Genomic DNA, 18,787 nt, shown 5'->3' with positions numbered 1-18,787 from the left:
GAGGCCAGAGACACCATGAGAGACACGGCCCAGCCTGCACCCTGTCCACTGCTGCCCCGAGCTCAGGGTCACCATTCTTGCAGGGAGCCCAGGGGTGGGCCACTTCTGTAAGCCATGTAAGGCCCAGGGCTTAGTCCCCAGACACGCACTGGTATGTGCACACACACACCACCACTGCTAAGTGGTGAAGTGGCGCACACCTGTGATTCCAGCCCTGTGGAGGCTGAGGCAGGAGGGTGGCCTCCAGTTCCAGGCCAGCCTGGGATGCCATCAGAAGAGTTCAAGGCCTGCCTGAACTATATACTGAGACACCTTTTTTAAAAATGCAAATTTTCACTTGTACATACAAAATAGATATTTAATCTAATTTTTTTCATAGCCTTTCAGAGTTTTAACTAAAAAATACAAAGCCAGGTTAGTGGTGGCATATGCCTGCTATCCCAGAACTTGGGAGGCTAACGTAGGAGGATCGCCATGCATTCGAGGCCAACCTGGGCTACAGGTGAGTTCGCAGCCACCCTGAACTACATAGCAAACACCTGTCTCGAAAATGAAATGAGCCAGCCAGATAGCTCAGTGGATTAAGCACCTGCTTAGGCAAGTGCAGGTTAGATCCCTGCACCACATGCTGCGCTGGGTGCATCCCTGGAGCACTGAGCTGGCCATGGGGGCCGTGCGTGGTGGCACTCACCTGTAATCCCAGCACTGGGGAGGCTGGAAACAGGAGGACCACTGTGTGTCCAAGCTGGCTAGTGAGACCTGTATGAAATACATTTAAAAAAAAAAAAAAAAAAAAAAAAAGCGGAGTTAGTGTGGAGTATGGAGGAGCCCTTCAGTGTGTTCCCAGCCGTGTCCCCATGTTCTCTGGGTCATGATCACCGCATTTTATCACCATCATCTTACGAAAGCCTTCTAACTTCCCCCTGGGCTTTTCCTCGGTCCTCCTCTGTCCCTTGGCACTGCCCTCTGCTCCTCAGGATGTGTTGTGAATGAATAAACACAGTTGCTAAAAATCACAGGTAAACAGCTCGAGCTGAGGCGGGGGTTGGTCTCCCTGAGCTTTGGAGAGCTGGCCCCTGCAGGCCTTTTCCTAATGTTGCAAACGGGCATGAACATACACTGCGAAGCTTTGGATGAAGCCTTGGTGAAGTCCTTGCGATTTCATGTTATATTATTTTATTTTTCATTTATCTTTTTTATGTTTTTTGCTTTCCCTGAGGCCAAGCTGACCTGGAACTAGGGAGCCTCCGGAGAGCTGGGGCGGCATGTGTGTGCCACTGTGCCGTACCAAACATAGACATATTAAGTCCTTTGAGTTTGTCTATGGGTCAGACTGCAACAAGGACCTCCACGATTTGGAGGTGAATTAGCACACACTATGTCCGCATGAGCAGGAGTCTCCTTGTCCCGTCCAGTCCCCGGGACCCAGGCGCTGTGGTGGCCGTGGTCCCCCTCGGCACCCTGTGTACAGCCCGTGCCTGGCGTGCATCCAGCCTACTTCCTCTACAGAGCTCTCCCGCCTGCAGGGCAGAGCCCCGGTGTGGGCAGGGCAGCCTTCGTCCTCCGCCGCTGCTGTTGTGCCCACACCGGGGCTCTGATGCCGTGAAGCAGGATAAGCCTGGCACAGCAAGAGTTGAGGAATTGAGGACTCGAGAAGAGAAGATGGGAGGGCAGGAGGGAGCCTGCAGAAGGACAGCGAGGGGTCAGGAGGGGAAGAAATGACCCAGGTGTGTCGGGCGGCGTGGTGTTCAGCCATGTCGCCCTGCTCTCAGGAGGCTGAGGCAGGAGGACTGCATGCTGCCCCTAAATCAGGACCAACCTGGACAGCACAGCAAGACCCTCTCTCAGCAAAATGTAACAAAACCCAAGTCGAGGTGCAGCTACAAACAGGTGGACATACGAAAACAAAGCCACTTTATTTTTGCGTCACCAGAGGGGAAGCTGTTAGGTGCAGAAACGTCCTGTTGGCCATTTCCCGACCTCCCACCACGAGCATGCACACGGCTGAGCCGTGTTTATTTCCTGGGCAGTGGGTGAAGGAACACAGGCTGGGTGTTTCCTGTCACTGCAGGGCGGTGACTCACAGGGAACCAGGGTGGCCCAAGTGGCTGCAGTCAGACTTCAGGGCTGCAGGAGCCTCAGTAGGCTTGCCCTGGCAGCCTTGGTCCCCAAGCCTTGAGTGCTGTGGCAGCCACGTTGAAGCCAGGTCACCCTCGGCAGAAGCTGCCTCTGTCTGCTGCCCTGAACCCTCCAGAAGGAGAGGAGACTGTAGCTCTCAGGAAGAGTCCTTGGGGGTCGCAGCCCAGAAGGCCAAGGTAGAAGGTGTCCTCCATCTTATGACACCACCAAGGCCCTGGGCCACCTGCAAAGGTTCTTGTCCTCTGAGGCATCTTTCTCACTGTGACCATGGGCTTTTAGGACTGGTTACTTGATATGTAATAAATGTAAGTTCAAAACACTGGCTCGGGAGGCTGAGGCAGGAGAATCCTTGCACCTGCCTTACACAGTGAGTCCAAGTCCAGAGAAAATCTTTATATCCAAAAAAGATCAGTACAACTGGCTCTGGTGTCCCGCAGCTGTAATCCCAGCACGTGGGAGGCTGAGGCAAGAGGACTGCTGCTGCACGTCCAAGGCCCGCCTGGGCTCCGTAGTGAGGTCATGGCCAGCCAAAACTAACTCGTGAAACTCTGTCTAAACGGAATCCATGCGCACTTCATGATTCAATAGACAAAGCTTAGCCTGCTGGCGTTTTTATCTCTATGTAAGAACAAGGAAGGCCAAGCAGAGTGGTGATGCTTATAATCCCAGTCCTTGGGAGGCTGAGGCAGGAGGGTGACAAGTTCAATGACAGCAGGACAACTTAGCAAGACATTGTCTCAAAATAAAAGGGGTGAGAGTGTGGCTCAGTGGTAGGGTGTGCTGGGGCTCAGCCACCTGAATTGTTACCATTGCGGCTTCCCAGGCAGCGCAGAGAACTGAAGAGCAGCAGGTCGTGGAGTGAGATTACGGCCGTGGAGGCCCAGCTCCGCAGGTGCAGGCAGGCACTACAGTCTCCAGGCGTCCCGGGCGTAAACGTGATAAAATACAGCACTTATCTGTGGGGAGAAACTGGTCAGACAGCACCGCCCACATACTGGCCTAGTGGCCTTCCAAGACCGTGGGCGGCATGATTTCTCCTCCTCCTCCTCCTCTTCCTGCTCCTCCTCTTCCTCTTCCCCTTTCTTTTCCTTTTCCTCCTCTTTTTTTTTTTTTTGCTAGATTTTTTGAGACAGGGTCTGGCCCCAGAGCTCAGGCTGGCCTTAAACTGACAGTGCAGCCCAGGCTGGCCTGAGGGTCACAGACATCCTGCTGCTTGGACTCCCGAGTGCTGGCACTGCCGGCAAGTGCCACCACACCCGGCTTGATATCATTTTTTTGAAAGAAAATTTCCATTAGAGAAGGAGAAAAGAACTAACAAACTGTGTTCTTCCCTACACCATATGAACCTTCCAAAGGAAATCATAAAATATTGTCTACTTAAATAATGTTTAGAGCAAATAATTTTCCCAATTTACAGTAAATGTCAGCTTTGAGACTCTAATGCATTCTAAAATTAAAATCCAAAATAATATGGAAATATCTAAATTGACTTGATGAGTCCCAGAGATTGCCAGCTTGTACTAAATTAAACACAGACGTAATATTTCCAAAAGAAATGTGCCTGTGATTCTTTTCAACTCGGAGCTTGCTTTCGTCATAAGTTTAATTGGCTTTCCCACTTCTTCTTGTATTTGATGCTGATTCTGCCTGAGTTTTCGACTTGTATTAATACTGCCAAGGAGAGGTGACTTCCTAATTCTCGTGCAGTCTGTGCTTCTCAGTAAGAAGGGGAAATCGGTAGTGCGCAGCTGTCATCAGATAGAATAATGGATTTTTTTTTTTTTTCTGGTATAGCGCAAGGTAGTGAACAAATTGGAGACCTTATATATCTTAGCACATTAACTATTTTAGGATCTGTGGGGTGTGTGCCTTTGCCAATTCATATTGTTTTATATTTATGTTTATTTTTTGAAAGAGGGTCTCGATATGCAGCTCAGGCTGTGTTTGAACTCGTGGCGATCCTCCTGCCTCAGCCTCCTGTGCACTGGAATGGCTGACGTGCACCTAGAAGCTTGGGGTCTTAGAAAAACGAGCCCCGGATGCTCCTGGTCTGCCCAGCCTCTCTGCCTCTTCCCTGGGCAGCACTGAGGGGTCACGGCTCAGGGACTTTCTCCGCAGCTTTGTGTGTGAGTTGTGCTCTCCGCGCGGATCTCCATGTGTGGTCTCAGCCCTCAGCACAGCTTCGCGGCTTCTGGGGTCAGCGTTTCCTGAGCCCCTTTCACTGAGAAGCCTGTCAGAAGCTGGTTGGCGGCATACCATCTGTCAGCATGGTGCCCCACACCAGGGTGCTTCCGTGTGCACCCCCAGAGGGCTGTGTGTGTGTGTGTGTGTGTGTTGACTAACAAAGTAAAGTAGATTAAATTATAATACAGTAACTGATTATTTATTTATTTATTTTTGCTATGCCAGGGATTGAACTCAGGACCCTGTGCTTGCCAGGCAAGTGCTTATTCTACTGAGCTATCTCCCTGGCCCCAGTAACTCATTTTAAAAAGTTGAATTTTCCTTTATAGAAAATCAAGGGCTAAAGGCCAACCAAATAGCTCAGCAGATTAAAGCACCTGCAAGCAGGCACAGGGGCCGGGGGTTAGATCTCTGGGCCTGCTGTGTAGCTCAGGCTTCGTTTGAACTTGTGGCGATCCTCCTGCCTCAGCCTCCTGTGCACTGGAATGGCTGACGTGCACCTAGAAGCTTGGGGTCTTAGAAAAACGAGCCCCAGATGCTCCTGGTCTGCCCAGCCTCTCTGCCTCTTCCCTGGGCAGCACTGAGGGGTCACGGCTTCTGGGGCACGCCCAGGGCACACTGAGATAGCAGTTGAGATGGCATGATTGCACACGCCTGTAATCCCAGCTCTTGGGAGATTGTAAACAAGTGGATCACTAGGAGTTCGACCTAGTAGTGAGACCCTGAGCATCCTGTAGACCCTTCCCTAAAATACAGAAAGAAGAAGAAGAGGAAGAAGAGAAGAGATAAAAAAGAAAAAAGAAATTTAAGAATTGGGCTGGCAAGCTACCTCAGTGGACTAAGCACCTGCTTAGGCAAGCACAGGGACCAGGGTTCAATCCCTAGCACCACATGCCATACCCGCCCTGCCCCCGAGACCGGGCGTGGTGGTATACACCTGCGCTTCCAGGGCTGGGGAGGCTTGAAAACAGGAGGATCACTATGAGTCTGAGCTGTGTAGTGAGACCCTGCCCAAAATAATAAAAGAAACCTAGAAAATCAGGGTGGTCATTTATATTTTGCTTTATTTTAATTAATTGATTAATTTGTCAGCTGGTTCTAGCTCTAAGATAAGGAGATGACTCTTCTTTTGAGACAGCGCCCCACTACAGAGTCCAGGCCTGCCTAGAGCTCACATGTAGCCCAAGTTAGCCCCAAACTCATAGCGATCCTCTTGCTGCAGCCTCCCGAGTGCTGGGACTGCAGGCGAGTGCCACCACACCTGGCCTCAGAATTGCATTTGCAAAGTGGACTAGTGCTCTGCGGAATGCGGGCCTCCCCTCCTGTCCAGTCCTGTGTGGCCTGGCCTCTGGCCGCACGCACCCCCTGTGGTGGTGGGCGGGGCCGAGCACCTTTTTGCTCCTTTGTTGTGCAGGGAATCTGGTCCCCCTTTTTGAGGAATAGTCACCTTTCCCTGTCCCACCCACAGCCCAAGGGGGACCAGTTCTTCTCATCTTCTCTAGGGTGAGGGCGAATCCTCCTCTCCTCCTCCTCCCCTTCTCCTCCTCCCCACCTCTTCCTCCTCCTCCCCTCCCCTTTCTCCTTCTGCCCTCCTCTTCCTCCTCCCTTCCTCTTCTTCCTCCCTCCTCCTCCCTTCCTCCTCTCCTCCTCTTCCTCTTCCTCCCCTCCTCTTCTTCCTCCCCCCTCCCCTCCTCCTCCTCTCCTCTTCTTCCTCCTCCCCTCCTCCCCTCCTCTTCTCCTCCTCCTCCTCTTCGTTTCTCTATTCCTACTGCTGTTGCTGCTGGTGTGCTTCTGCTCTGCCCTGCCCCATGCGCCCTGTGCAGGTGCCTGGGCCTCAGCCCCACGAAACCCGAGCCATGTCACATACCCCGAATTCACAGCCATGGTCCCTACTTCCTTGTGCTCGTGTGTAATGATGTCTGCCGCACCCCTGTGTGCCACCAATAAAAACCTGCACGTCTTCATCATTGTCACAAGCACAAGCGTTTTGACCTTTTCCTTTTGCCTCCAAAGCTGCTTCTTCCCAGGTCCTGCCTCTTGCTTCTCCAGAGCCTTCAGACTATTTTGTGTTTTGTTTGGTTTTGGGAGCCAGGGCCTCACTCTGTGGGCCAGCCTGGCCTTGAACTCACTGCAGTCCTCCTGCCTCGGCCTCCCCAGTCACTGGCACTGTAGCAGTGACCTACCGGGCCCATCTCCCCCTTTGTTCCCTTCACATGTTGCCAGTTTACAGAGAGTTCTTTCCTTAGTTCTGAGCCTGACCTGTGGGACATTGCTGTGCTTGCCAGTTGAGCTGCTGAACCCAGGCCAAGGCCCATATCACCTTTGCTAGGCCTCAGGTCCTTGGGTGCTGCCAAGCCCACCCTTGTCCCCTGCCACCTGGGCCATTGTCCCATCTAGGTGGCCCACAGGGCACAGATGTGCAGCAGAGCCAGCGGCCTCTACCCACTGTGATACTCCAAGAGCTCTTAGCCCAGCAGCACCCAGGTGGGCAGTCGCTTTCCGGCCATCTTCACTGGTGACTGAGTCACGTGAGGCTGCTGTGTCTTCCACCTGGGGAAGCCAGCCTCCTCCATGACCCTGCATGAAGCCAGGCTGCCCTGAGCCCTGAACACCAGCAGGGCACTGCAGCCCCGCCCTCCTCCCTGAGTGCCTGCATGGTGTTGTCAGGGTGGCTTTGTCATTCCGCTGTGCTCTACCCTGTGTTTCTGCAGTTCTGAGACTGAACCCAGGAACGTTCCCATGCGCTACATCCCTGGAACTTTTTCTTTTGGGTAATGTTTTAACTTTTGTTTGTTTTGAGATAACTTGTTGCTAAGTGGCCCGCACTGGGTTTCACCTGGCATTCCTCCTGCCTCAGCCTCCCCAGAGCTGGGATTGCGCTTGTGGGCCCCATGCCCAGCAGTGACGGTGGTGTCATGCAGGCTCTCTGGAGCCTCTGTGTGAGACTCACTGTGCCAGGAGGCCAGCAGCGGCGTTTGCTGTGTAGCGTCATCAACACTTTCTAATTTGACAGCATTTCGTACTTCTAGGTGAGAGACTTTCAGCCACATTTATTTCACTTATTTGAGGCAGGGTCTTGCTGTGCAATTCAGGCTGGCCTGGAACTCACTGTGTAGCTCGCTGTGTAGATGCTCAGCAATCCTCCTGCGTCAGCCTCCTCAGTGCTGGGATTCTAAGCATGGGCCACCTCGCCCAGCATCAGCTCCGTTGATTTTGAGAGGACCTTGATATTTGATGAACTTGATTTTAAAAGAAGATGTGACCCAGTGTCTCCCCCAGCCTTGCCCAAGTCACGTGCCCCTGTGTGGTCAGCTGTCCGTGTCCCCCCCCCAGCATGGCCCTGTGCTGCTCTGCAGCCACGCAGCCCCTCTGCCCAGTGTCACTGCCATTGCCAGATGTCCAGTTGTTCCTTGGCTTCCCCAGAGTGCTCCTTAGACTTGATTCACGTATCCCCCTTTTCTTTAATGAAGAACAGTAGTTGGTTTTTTATTTTTAGTTGTGGGGCCAGCAGGGAAGCTGTGTGGTAGAACACTTTGCCTCAACCAAGGCGGCTGGGGCTTGATCCCTGCTCCGCAGAAATACAAGCTCATGTTGCCACTAAACACAGCCAAAAGCTTGGGTGCATTCAGAGGAAGCACGCATCTCAGTGAGCACTTTGGTGTCTCCTGCTCCACGGGAGCTGAAAAGCCACAAGGTGGCCGTGTGTACGTGCACACAGGGTGTGCCGTCTACACCGCGGAAGACCAAATCCCATCAGGCTAGGAGCACTGCACTTCTGCAGGCCTTGGAGAAGTGGTATTTCTCCTCTAGTATGTGAATCATGCCCGTCTCGCCCTTACACAGGTCTCACTCCCGGCTCTGTGCAGCACACCCTCATGATTATGGAGTACTTTTTTTTTTTTTTTTCCTATCAGGGACAATGGCATTATTTTGGGATTGTGCAAAGCCCTTGTGTACAACCCAACACCTGTTGCTTTGGTGACAGTGTCTGTTTGGTTTGTGTGGAATTAAATAGCCCCTGACCCGCAGTGATGTAGAGATGGGTTGAGGGATTTCTTTCTGCCATGTTGAGAGATTCCATTCTCCAAAAGCAACCCTATCCTACGCACAGCTGCCTGGGTCCTGGGAGTCAACAACGGCAGAGGCGACGCCAAGATCCGCCCCAGCCTCCCCCCGCTGCACCAGAATGCCCTCTTCAGCCAGCAACAGTCGCAACAACAGCAGCTACACAAAAGAGCCCTGGCAGCAGAACTTCACTTTCTTCATGAAGTTCTGTTCTTAACAGTGTTCAGTGATGACTTCAAAAAGATTAGAGTTAGGCAGGGCTACATCGTCATCATGAGCCCGGACTTTGGGCCCAGGGTGCCAGCCAGTGTTTGAATCCCAGCTGTGATGCTCATTAGCTGTGTGATTGGGTTGTGTTTCCCATTCGCTATGCTGTGATCACTCAGCAGGGGCCACCAGCCCCCACCAAGGCATGGTGGTTGTGCTTGGTGCACGTCGTAGGTTCGTGGGTCTTGGTATCTTAAGTTTTCATGATTCCACTTGAAAGCATTGGCCTGGATGCCAAGGGAGCTTATGAGGAGGGTTGAATACTCTGAGTAAGCTAGCATGTTTTACCCCAGGTGGTCTGTGCGAAGCAAGCAGAGTGAAGCATTGGATGTAGGACCCCCTTGAGCTCTAACATCCCATGAGTCAGGTTTTCCTTATGCAGCACTCTATGAGATTGGTGGGTTGTAATCAGTTTTATACTATTCTTAACGAGTCACTGCAGGCTAAGTGCTGAGATAGGAGAAAGGAAGACAGAGTCACTAAGCATCTAGGTGACAAATGATGACCCTTCCCATGGGCTGTGGACCCAACCGCAGACCCTGACCTGTGAAAGGCGGAAGCATCTGCCTAGAGGAAAGCGTAGTTGGGACAGGAGGGGGTGACTCAGTAGATCCAGGGGAGTGGCCGAGAAGCACAGCAATACTCCAACTCTCACAGAGAGTGGTTACAGTGGAAGACACACTGCCCCGATCCCCTCCGAGCCTCCCTCACTCTCACCCACTCCTCCCATGTCCTCGTCACTTTCTGAAGCTGCTCTGCTGCCTTCTTTCATGAGTGTCTAGTGGTGCCATTGAGGCTGTATTCCAAATGTTTCCCTTTTGTGTTTATTTTGTTTTGGGGGAAAATCCACAAGTTGTCTGCCACCAAATGTGATGACTGAGGTGGAGGAGGGCCGAGTGTCATGTTTTTATGAGCCTGCCTGTCACTGGATGGCACAGGGCAGCAGTGTCCACTGTATTCTTGATCTTAAAGCAGGGCTGACTCTGTCACTGGCTAAAGCAGCGACTGACCCTGCTTTTGTAAGACTGCCTGAGTGAGTGTCACACTCTTTTGTACCCTGGCATGAATCTGAGAAAGGCTGCCTTGTGTCTTGTGTCTAGATGTCCCTGCAGTGCCTCATGTGTTTATCGGTAGGGGCTCTTCCCTCAGGACTCTGGGTGAACTGTAAGGAGAGAAGGCACCGTGGTTCTTCTCCTAACTGGTCACCTGCTTGCCTGGGCTGCCTTCTGCCGGCCACAAATTATTTCTCCGATGTTGTGCCACTCTGCCTGGGCACCGGCCCACTATGGACAGAAATCTCTACGATCCGGGAGCCAAACCAACCTTCTCCTCTTTTAGATTTGGGTGGCAGGCATCTTGATGCAGCAAGGAGAAAAGTAACCAAGCCAGACTGTTTTATTATTAATTAGAAATTGGTTAATTTATTTTGCAGCAGTGGGGACTGAACCCAGGGCCTCCTCACTAAGCTACATGGCCAGCTCATTTTGCTTTTTATGTTGAGACGAGGCCTTACTAAGTTGATAAATGGCCTGGGTTGGGCTTGAGCTTGCAATCCTCCTGCCTCAGCCTCTCAGAGTGCTGGGAGTACGGCACTGCACTACCATACCTGGCTGAAGTTGTTTTTATAATATTTCCAGACTGAGATCAAATTAAGGTATGTCATTATCGGTAGAATCCGCAGAATTTCTCTCTCCTCAGAAGGGGAGTGAGGTCGAGTGATTTCAGCATCGGGGCTTCCTGTAGCTTGCGCAGCTGTGAGGCAGACGTGACTGCTCCTCTCTCGCACTAAGCCAAGCTCCTACCGGCAGTGGAATGGCAGAGCTGGGTCCGCACTCAGCCATTCCTTCTCTCCCTTCTCTTTCTCCTTTTCTCCTCATTCATTCTCCCATTATGAAAATGGAGACACACATTTGCTGTGAGAATTTTTCCCTCCCCCTCTGCAAGATAAATGGTGGGTAGTGTTTTGTTAATAGTCTGAGGACTCAAACAGTTAAGGAGTCTAGCTAGCATAGTGGTGCACACTGTAATCCCAGCACTGAGGAGGCTGAGGCAGGAGGATCCCTGCAAGTTCAAGACCAGTTTGAGCAATGTAGCAAGACCTTGAGGAGGAAAACACAAAAGTAAAACACCTAAACGATAAGGCATGGCCACATTCACAAATTTAGGGGAAGCCTCGACAAGATGTGACTTGTTTCAACCTGAGAAGAGCAAGGCACAGTTGTCCACTCTCCTTCCCAGTGGGGCCCCACTCTCTTGGTGTGGGGCGGAGGCCCAGTGCCCGTGTGGGCAGCTCCCTGCTCGAGGCCCCAGCCTGGGGTCCCCTCCAGGCCTGGCTCCATCTGGTGCACTCAGGGTGGGCCCGAGTGCCCTGTAGGAAATGCCACCATGAGCTTCAAGGGACACAGGTGACTCTTGTTTTTCATGTGTTCATAGAGGTTTTTTTTTTTTTTTTTAAGTGTATGAAAAAATATAACAATCTCTTAATCAAATAATCCAAGGGTAGCAATGGTTAGGACACTGTGTACCATTATCTTCAACTTAGAGAACAACACATAAATGAGGAAGAGCTGTGCAAAAACAGAAACAAACGTTGTAGCACAAGCCTTTCTTCTCAACAAAAATAAACTAATCACATCAACGAGACCAATTAGTTTACATATCAAATAGCTTGAAAGCATCAGAATCTGGAATCCTCCTGGAGTCCGCATGAAGGCCTTTCTGTTGTCCATTTGTCTCTCTTCTGCTCTGTTCTTTACTTGGGCTTCTCGAGTAAGAGAAGCTGCGACGTCCCCGCTCACATGTCCACCTCGTTCCTCCTTCCTTATGAGGCGAGGCGTGCTGCCATAAGCCTGGGTGTGCACAGGTCTCTTTGAAAATGTCACAATGAGACCAGCGCACACACATGTGACAGCCAAGGGTGCTATTGTCCTCCCAGCCATGTTGAACCTTCAAGTGCTGGTGCATGGGGACACCCTGCGCCTGAAGGCACACACCAATGTTCCTGCTGCTTCCATCAGCCACGAGGTCACTGTGCAAGCCAGCGTGGCCCCCGATGCGGCTGCTTTCCCTACGATTGCTGCGGGTGTCTTTCCTTACGCAGATAGTACTCCTCACGTGCTATTTGGCTAACTTTTAAGGAGTCAAATATCAAAACATCGTTCCTTTTTCTTTATCTTTTTGAGATCAAGTCTTGCTGTGCAGTGCCCTCTGGCCTTGAACTCAGAACCCTCCTGCTTTGGCTTCCCTTCCGTGACCAGGCACCGTGTTTATTCCACCCATCCTACCTCATTCTTAGGTGGCTTTGGTCACCTGTGTGGGGCCACTGCCCACCTTTGCAGCCACCTTTCCCTGAGATGTTTTGCAGGGTCTTTCGAAGTCCCCCAAGACGCAGACCCATTACCCTTGAGGCTTTTGGGAGGCTGGTGTAGCATTTTGGGTGAAAAATGAGGTATAATTGTCTCTCTCTGTTGATTGTTTGTAGAGAGACCTGGTGGCTGAAGGAAGCAGCAGTGTGGGGCATAATTCTTTCAGTGTGGGTTTGGTGTCCCTGTGTCCCTTCACTTGAAGTGTAAGCTTGGCTTTGTCTCTGGAGGGAAAATGCCCGATGTCCCTTATACGTGCAGCAGTGTAATTATGTCATCTTCAAAGTGATTCACACATGCCCAGTTTATAGCAGCACTCCTCATAGTCGCTGAATCTTGAACGGGGTTTAGATGTCCACCCACAAGTGAAAGGGTAGAGAAATGTGGTATTACACACTGTGGAGTACTACTGTGCCATAAGGACGGATAAGCTTGAGTCACCGTAGGAAGATGGGGGCACTGGAGACCATCATGCAGAGTGAAATCGATCAGACCCAGCTTCAACAGTCCGCAGTCTCTCTTAAATTGAGAAACCGAGAGTACAAATAAATAGCAAAATAAAGGGTAGCTATCAGGAAGCAGAGAGGTCGAGCTTTCTTGGAGGGAAGGGACCAAGAGATGGGAGGGAGGGAGGGGATGAAGAGGCTGAGAGACATTCAAGCGTGTGTTGTGCGCACGTGCTGACTGCACCCCAGAAAGGTAAGCATTGTGTGCTGCAGAATACCCTAAAATAATGCAAGTTACATGAAATGGACATAAAGAAAGTTGCTGGCATTAGAGGCAGGCGCCACCAGGCCTAGAGACAATTTCCAGTTTTCTAAGACTGTCTAATCTGAATCTTCTTCCCTCTTCATTACTACTGATGGAACCGCATTCCTAGTGCTGCTCCCTGAGGGGGCATGCGCTCCAGGGGAGCCGTGTGTTCCTGTCCTGTCTCTGCAAGGGTTTGGTCCCTGACTTAGTCCAGCGGCTCCTCAGGAGCTCTGATGTGGTCCCCATCCCAGCAAATAGAGAGAAAATATCCTCTTAGCGCCACACCCACCCTTAGGCTTCAAGTGAAGGAGCACTGGTAGCGGCCCTGCCTTATGGGACCAGAGATTATTAGTCCGTGTGACAGAGTCGCAGCTACAATGCCTCATGCATTTTATGAAATAACCAGCATGGTTAGAAAGAAACAAGCAAGCAAACGCTGATTAAATCCAGAAAGAAAGGAAAAGTCCTATCATTTTGAGAAAGGAGAAACCTCTTAATACGGGACAGGAGACATTTTTCTTTTTGTTATTTATTTATTTTTATCTTCTAAGGCGCTTGAAACAAAAATGCTGCCGATGATTTCCTGCCCCTTCGCGGTGCTCTGCAGTTGTGTACCAAGGCAAATCCCATTATTTTTAAATCACTTAATGTTGAAAAACAATTGGATAAACCCCACTTGGAGTGCCCTGTGGGTCACTGCAAGCCATTTGGCTCTGTTAATAAAATTAAAACAATTGCAGGAAATAGACAGATGCTTCCAGACTGGCGTTGTATGCGGTGCTGCGTAGGCGCGCAAGGCCGTGTGGCTCCGGGAAGGGAAGCCCCGAGCGCCTCACCGAGGGCCAGCCGCGATCGCGGCGAGGCCTTGGCCTGTGGTTTAGTTTGCAGTACTGCACTGATTTCCCTCATTCAGGCTTTTCACTGCCAAAGTATACAAGTCCATTAAGTGAGTGGAAGAGGTATACAAATTATCCGCGGGCAGCGCGGGCTGGAGCAGCACATCCACCCTGTTATTCTCTCTGCTGCGAGCTGGGAGATTCTATTAAGGAGTAAGTGAGAAAATTATATTGCCTGTGAACTAATTGTATGAAAGGCTCAGAAGTAAGTTGTTGCAGCCCACCACTCTCCGAAAAGCCACCATGAGAGGTTGGAAATCGCCCTGCTGTTCCTGGCAGCTCAGCTCAAAGCTGGGAGCCCTGCGTGGCTTTGGACCCCAGCCTGGCCCGGGGGTTCCTCAGTAGCTCCGGATTTGGGCCCTGTCCCAGTGAATAAATAGCACGCTGCAGTCCGAGGTGGTCAGGGGTGGGCGTCCCTTCAGTGCTATCCGGATGTGGTCCGAGGAAGCTTTGCCACATCCTCTGTCTCTCCACTGTAGGTAACGGCAGGAAAATGGGAGCCTGAGGGGCTGCCAGGGTCCGGGGGGAATCCTGAGCTTGAGCCATGACCACAGCAGAGATCGTGATGTTATACGGGTCCTTGGGGCAGCATGGCTTTAGAATAAAGTACTTTTTTGGTTTAGAGCACAGAGGGGTGGACAGGGAGGTTTGCAAGGGCAGTCTGGGCACTCTCACGCAGGCGCAGGCTTGGGAGGGTGCGGTGGGGACGCCTGGGGAGAGGGGAGAGCCTTTAGTCCCAGGGAGCAGCCTGGCTGCGCTTTGCCATTCAAGCTCTATCGTTGGGGCAGACACTTCAGGCCACTCTTTTCCTTCCATTCATGGTGAAGTCATTTATGAAGACACCAGCCGCTTCTGGGGCTCTGCAAGGTCCTTTTCTACCCCAGCACAGCCGAGGGCAGCTCGCGCGGTCCCCGGTGTCGCCCTGCTGCTCTTCCACTGCGGCCCGCCCCGCACACCTGTGTGGCGTGCACCTGCGCGAGCTGAGGGGGTGAGGGCAGGTCCTGCCAGCCCTGTCACTGCATGTTCCAGGCTCGTCCCTGAGCACTGCAGGTTCAGCCCGGGGCTTGGCAGAGCTCCTCTATCGAGGATCCGTCTGAAGGGACGGCAGAAGCACCCCTGTCTTCTTGCTCCTTTTGGCCGCAGGGAAAGCAGTGATTGGTTGGGCAGGAGGTCCCCGGCGTGAGGCCAGAGGCTCCCAGCGCATCCTGCGTCTTCCCCTTTGCTCTTCGGAGAAATTGTTGAATTTTCACACAATTACGTGTATAACAGTGGCTTGCTGATATAGTCCTTATTGATTCACTCCTGAAGATTTTCTCCAGTGTGGCCAGTTCCGGGGGTAACTCTTCTGTCAGAAAGAACAAGTTTTTAGCAATCAGAGGGAAGTAACAGAACTTCTTGTACCATCTGTGTTTTCTTATTTGTTTGTTTGTTTGGTACAAGGTCTCGCTACACAGCTCAGCCTCCCAGTGAGCCTCCTTTCTCAGCCTCCCCAGCGCTGGGATTACAGGTGTGCACCACCATGCCGAGTTTTGGTGGCTGGCACAGTGAGCCCAGGGTTCTGGGGCTGGTGCAGCGTGAGGGCCTGGAGATCGAACCCAGGTCCCTGTGCTTGCCAGGCAGGTGCTTAGACCACTCAGCCATCTCCCCAGCCCACCATCTGTATTTTTTTCTTATTCTGTTCATACTAGGATGTACTTTTATTTTCTTTAAAGACTCTTACAGATTCATTTTAATAATTTTTTGCTTTTTATTCATATTTTACTCTTCAGAAGTTTTTATATACAAGTATTATAGTATTTTATATATAGGTGTATATTTGATTTTATCTTTAATGCCTCCTTTTTTGCCATACATTTCATTTCATTTGTTTATTTATTTATGGAATTTTTGGGGGCAGAGTTCAGGCTGACCCTGAACTCACTATGTAGCCCAGGCTGAACTCAAACTCACTGTGCTTCTCCTGCCTCAGCCTCCCCACCTCTGGGATTATAAGCATGTACCATCATACCACGCTGTCAAAAATTTCTAGTTTTGCCAAAACTATCTTGCAAGGTTTTGCAAAATTACCTAGGTTTTCTTTCCCGTTCATTATTACTTGTGAAATTGTTTCCTTAACATTGCTTCCCAACAGGCCATCTGGCTCGTTGGGAACAGTGGCTTTTACTGTGTTACTGGACCCTAGCTGGTGTCGGAGACTATGCTGACCTTGAGCTAAGAGCGTAGCATGCACTGTGAGTTTATTCTGTTACTTATGAGCACCCCTTCCACACCCGGGACCGGATGGCCCTGTCCCCCGGTGTCTCACCGTCCAAGGAGCGTGTCACTTGCCGAGGTCCGCACAGGTGACCGGCTCGCCTAGGCCCAGGACGCCTGCAAAGCTGTGAGAGCCCAGAAGTCATTTTCTGCTACCAGAGTCTCAGAAGTTTTCCTAAGAGATTTGAGTGGCATTGGAGTTGAACATGGTGCCTAAACAATAGTTTTAGGAAGAAAAGACAGGAAGAGACAAGTGACTCTCAGGGGCAGCCTTGAAGGACGCGGAGTGGGAAAGGAAGGTAGGGACTGGGCTAGGTAGAGGGTCACCCTGGGGATCCAGGGTCAGATTCCAGATGACAGGGGACAGTGAGCGAGGGGGAGGACCTCGCTCTCTGGCCTTGCGCTTCGTGCTGTGGGTGGGCCCCTGCCAGGCAAGGGCGCCCCCACAGAGAGTCGGGGTGCCTGGGAAGGACAGACTGCAGGCACTGCTGCTGGGAGGAGCATGTAGGTGGAAAGGGTAGGGTGTTTCCAGCGCTAGGTCCCCTGCACACGTCCAGACCTGGCTGACCGGTATAGGACGGGTGCTCTGACCACAGGCAAGAAGTGGGCAAGGACGCTGTGTGCTTCTTCCAGGCTCCAAAGAGAAAGAAAGCTACTTTGCGTTGTGTCTCTGGTTTGTCTGTCTAAGCAGCCATTGATCAGCATTCCTAAGGGGGCAAAGGCCTAGGTTTCATTTTATCTATTTTATTATTATTACTATTATTTAGTGTTTTGAGGCAGAGTCTCTCTGTATAATTCAGGCTGGCCTCGAATTCACAGCGATCTTCCCTCCCGAGTGCTGGCGTTGCAGGTGTGCCCCACCATGCTCGGGCTCCCGTGTCTTTTGAGTGAAATATAGAGAAAGTCATGTCAAATGAAAGGGCCACAGCAGTGAAACACTAATGCTTACGATATCGCTCCCAGCACTCGAGGCAAAAAAAAAAAAATAAAAAACACTCGATGCAAAAAAAAAAAAAAAAAAAAAAAAAATTCCAGGGCTAGTAAAGGAACATGCAGTGAAAAGTGGTTCATTTGATGGTCAGATTCCAGAGCCTTCTTTTGCCCAGCCTGGCTCCAGCCTCTCTGGTTCCTCGAGTGGCCTGGGTGCCCCTGAGCTGAGGGCGAGGAAGGTGGAGGTGTGTGCACTCAACATTGTTCTTATCCTTTAACCTTGTGCTCAAAGTAGTTGCTCCCAGTATTCTAAATGCCTTTATAGTATTAGAATATTGATTTAACCCAACAGTGTCAGTAGGCGAAGCTCAAACTAGAATGCCCAGACTCTTGTTGTTGGTTGTGTTTTATCTTGAACAGGGTCTCACTATAGCATTCAGAACTTGAACTCACTATGTAACCTAGGCTGGCCTTGAACTCGCAGCCATCCTTCTGCCTCAGCCTCCTCGATGCTGGGATTACAGGCAAGCACCATCACACCTGGCCCTATTTTTGAATTTTTTTTTTTTTTAATTTTTGTATGTTTGAGACAGGCTCTTCTGTGCCATGCAGGCTGACCTTGAGGTCACTTTGTAGCCCAGGCTGGTCTCAGACTCGCAATGATCCTTCTGCCTCAGCCTTCCCAGTGCTGGGATTTCAGGCAGGTGTCACCCTGCCTCACAAGATTGCGCAGGTTCTAAATCACGCATACCGAACCAGTTCTCCGAGTCCTGAGTGGCGGGGAAACGCTTCCTGGTGCACTAGCAGTTGCTGAGAAGTTGAGGTAGGTTCTGTCCTGCAATCCACTAATTCGATGTTTAATGAGGAGACATCAGTCTGCGGAAAGATAGTCAATATAAATCAGTGTTCACAAAGTGTGATTAGCTCTGAGATATTTCATCCGTGCTGCAGTCCGGGGCGGCCTCCGGGCTAATGACGGGGACCTGCCGGGTTCCAGGGGCTGGGACGGACTCCGGGCATGGTAGAGTGGAGCAGCAGCATCGCAATTATGCCGGGCCCGTCTCCAGTGACGGTTTATGCATTTGGTGTGATGACCTCCCTCGTCCCAGGAGGGCAATAAGCAGAATGCATTTTCATTAAGATACTAATGCACTTAATCACCAGGGGGAGGGCTGGGAAGGGGAGGAAGGAGTAGGGGAGAGAGAGGCCGTTTGCACAGGCGGCCCAGAGTGCAGCCCACACCCTTGCACTCTTTGAATGAAAAGTATAAGGTTGCAGTGTTCTTCCGGTTATGTATCTAGCGTTTGAGATCTGTAGGTGTTGCCGGAACTGATGGAAAGTCTAATGTTAAGAATATAGCTTCAAGGCCAGCCAAATAGCTCAGCAGATTAAAGTATCTGCAAGCAGGTGCAGGGGCTGGGGATTCGATCCCCAGGCTTGCTGTGCCAGCCCCGCCCCTGGGGCACGCTGAGATAGCAATTGAGACTGGGCATGATGGCACGTGCCTGTAATCCAAGCTCTTGGGAGGCTGTAAACAGGCGGATCACCTCGAGTCCAATCTAGTAGTAAGACCCTGAACACCCTGTAGACCCTTCCCTAAAAATGCAAAAAAAAAAAAAAAGAATATAACTTCACAGCAGCTTATTATGTGTAACATTTCCAGGGGGCTTGGGTGTTTGGAATTAATGATGAGAATGAGCCACTGACATCAGGCCCAGAGCCACCCTCGTGGCCACTGTCATATCAGAAGCATTTGCCACATGGGACCGCACTGGCAGGTTGCAGACACTCCCGCAGCTCTGGCGGTGGCCTTTCTGTGCATGTCTTCCAGGAGCCTCGAGGGCCCTCGCTAGGCTGCTGATGGTCTTGCACTGCGGGTCTCTAGCACTCTGAGTCACAGAGACAGTCAGCCTTGTGCTCAAAGGGTTTTAGTCACTG

At 51.2% G+C, this 18,787-nt stretch overlaps 1 protein-coding gene across 8 annotated transcripts in view; it reads left to right on the top strand.

The window, feature by feature from the left end:
• Esrrg (estrogen related receptor gamma) overlaps positions 1-18,787 on the top strand; it is a 606,512-nt gene that overhangs the window by 432,987 nt on the left and 154,738 nt on the right. The window lies entirely within an intron of this gene.

This window comes from Octodon degus, unplaced genomic scaffold (genome assembly GCF_000260255.1).
Source record: "Octodon degus isolate 3935 unplaced genomic scaffold, OctDeg1.0 scaffold00017, whole genome shotgun sequence".
In the NCBI taxonomy this organism is placed as follows: Eukaryota; Metazoa; Chordata; class Mammalia; order Rodentia; family Octodontidae; genus Octodon; species Octodon degus.
The sequence above is the reverse complement of the archived record's forward strand: the minus strand, read 5'-3'. Positions and strand labels throughout refer to the sequence as shown.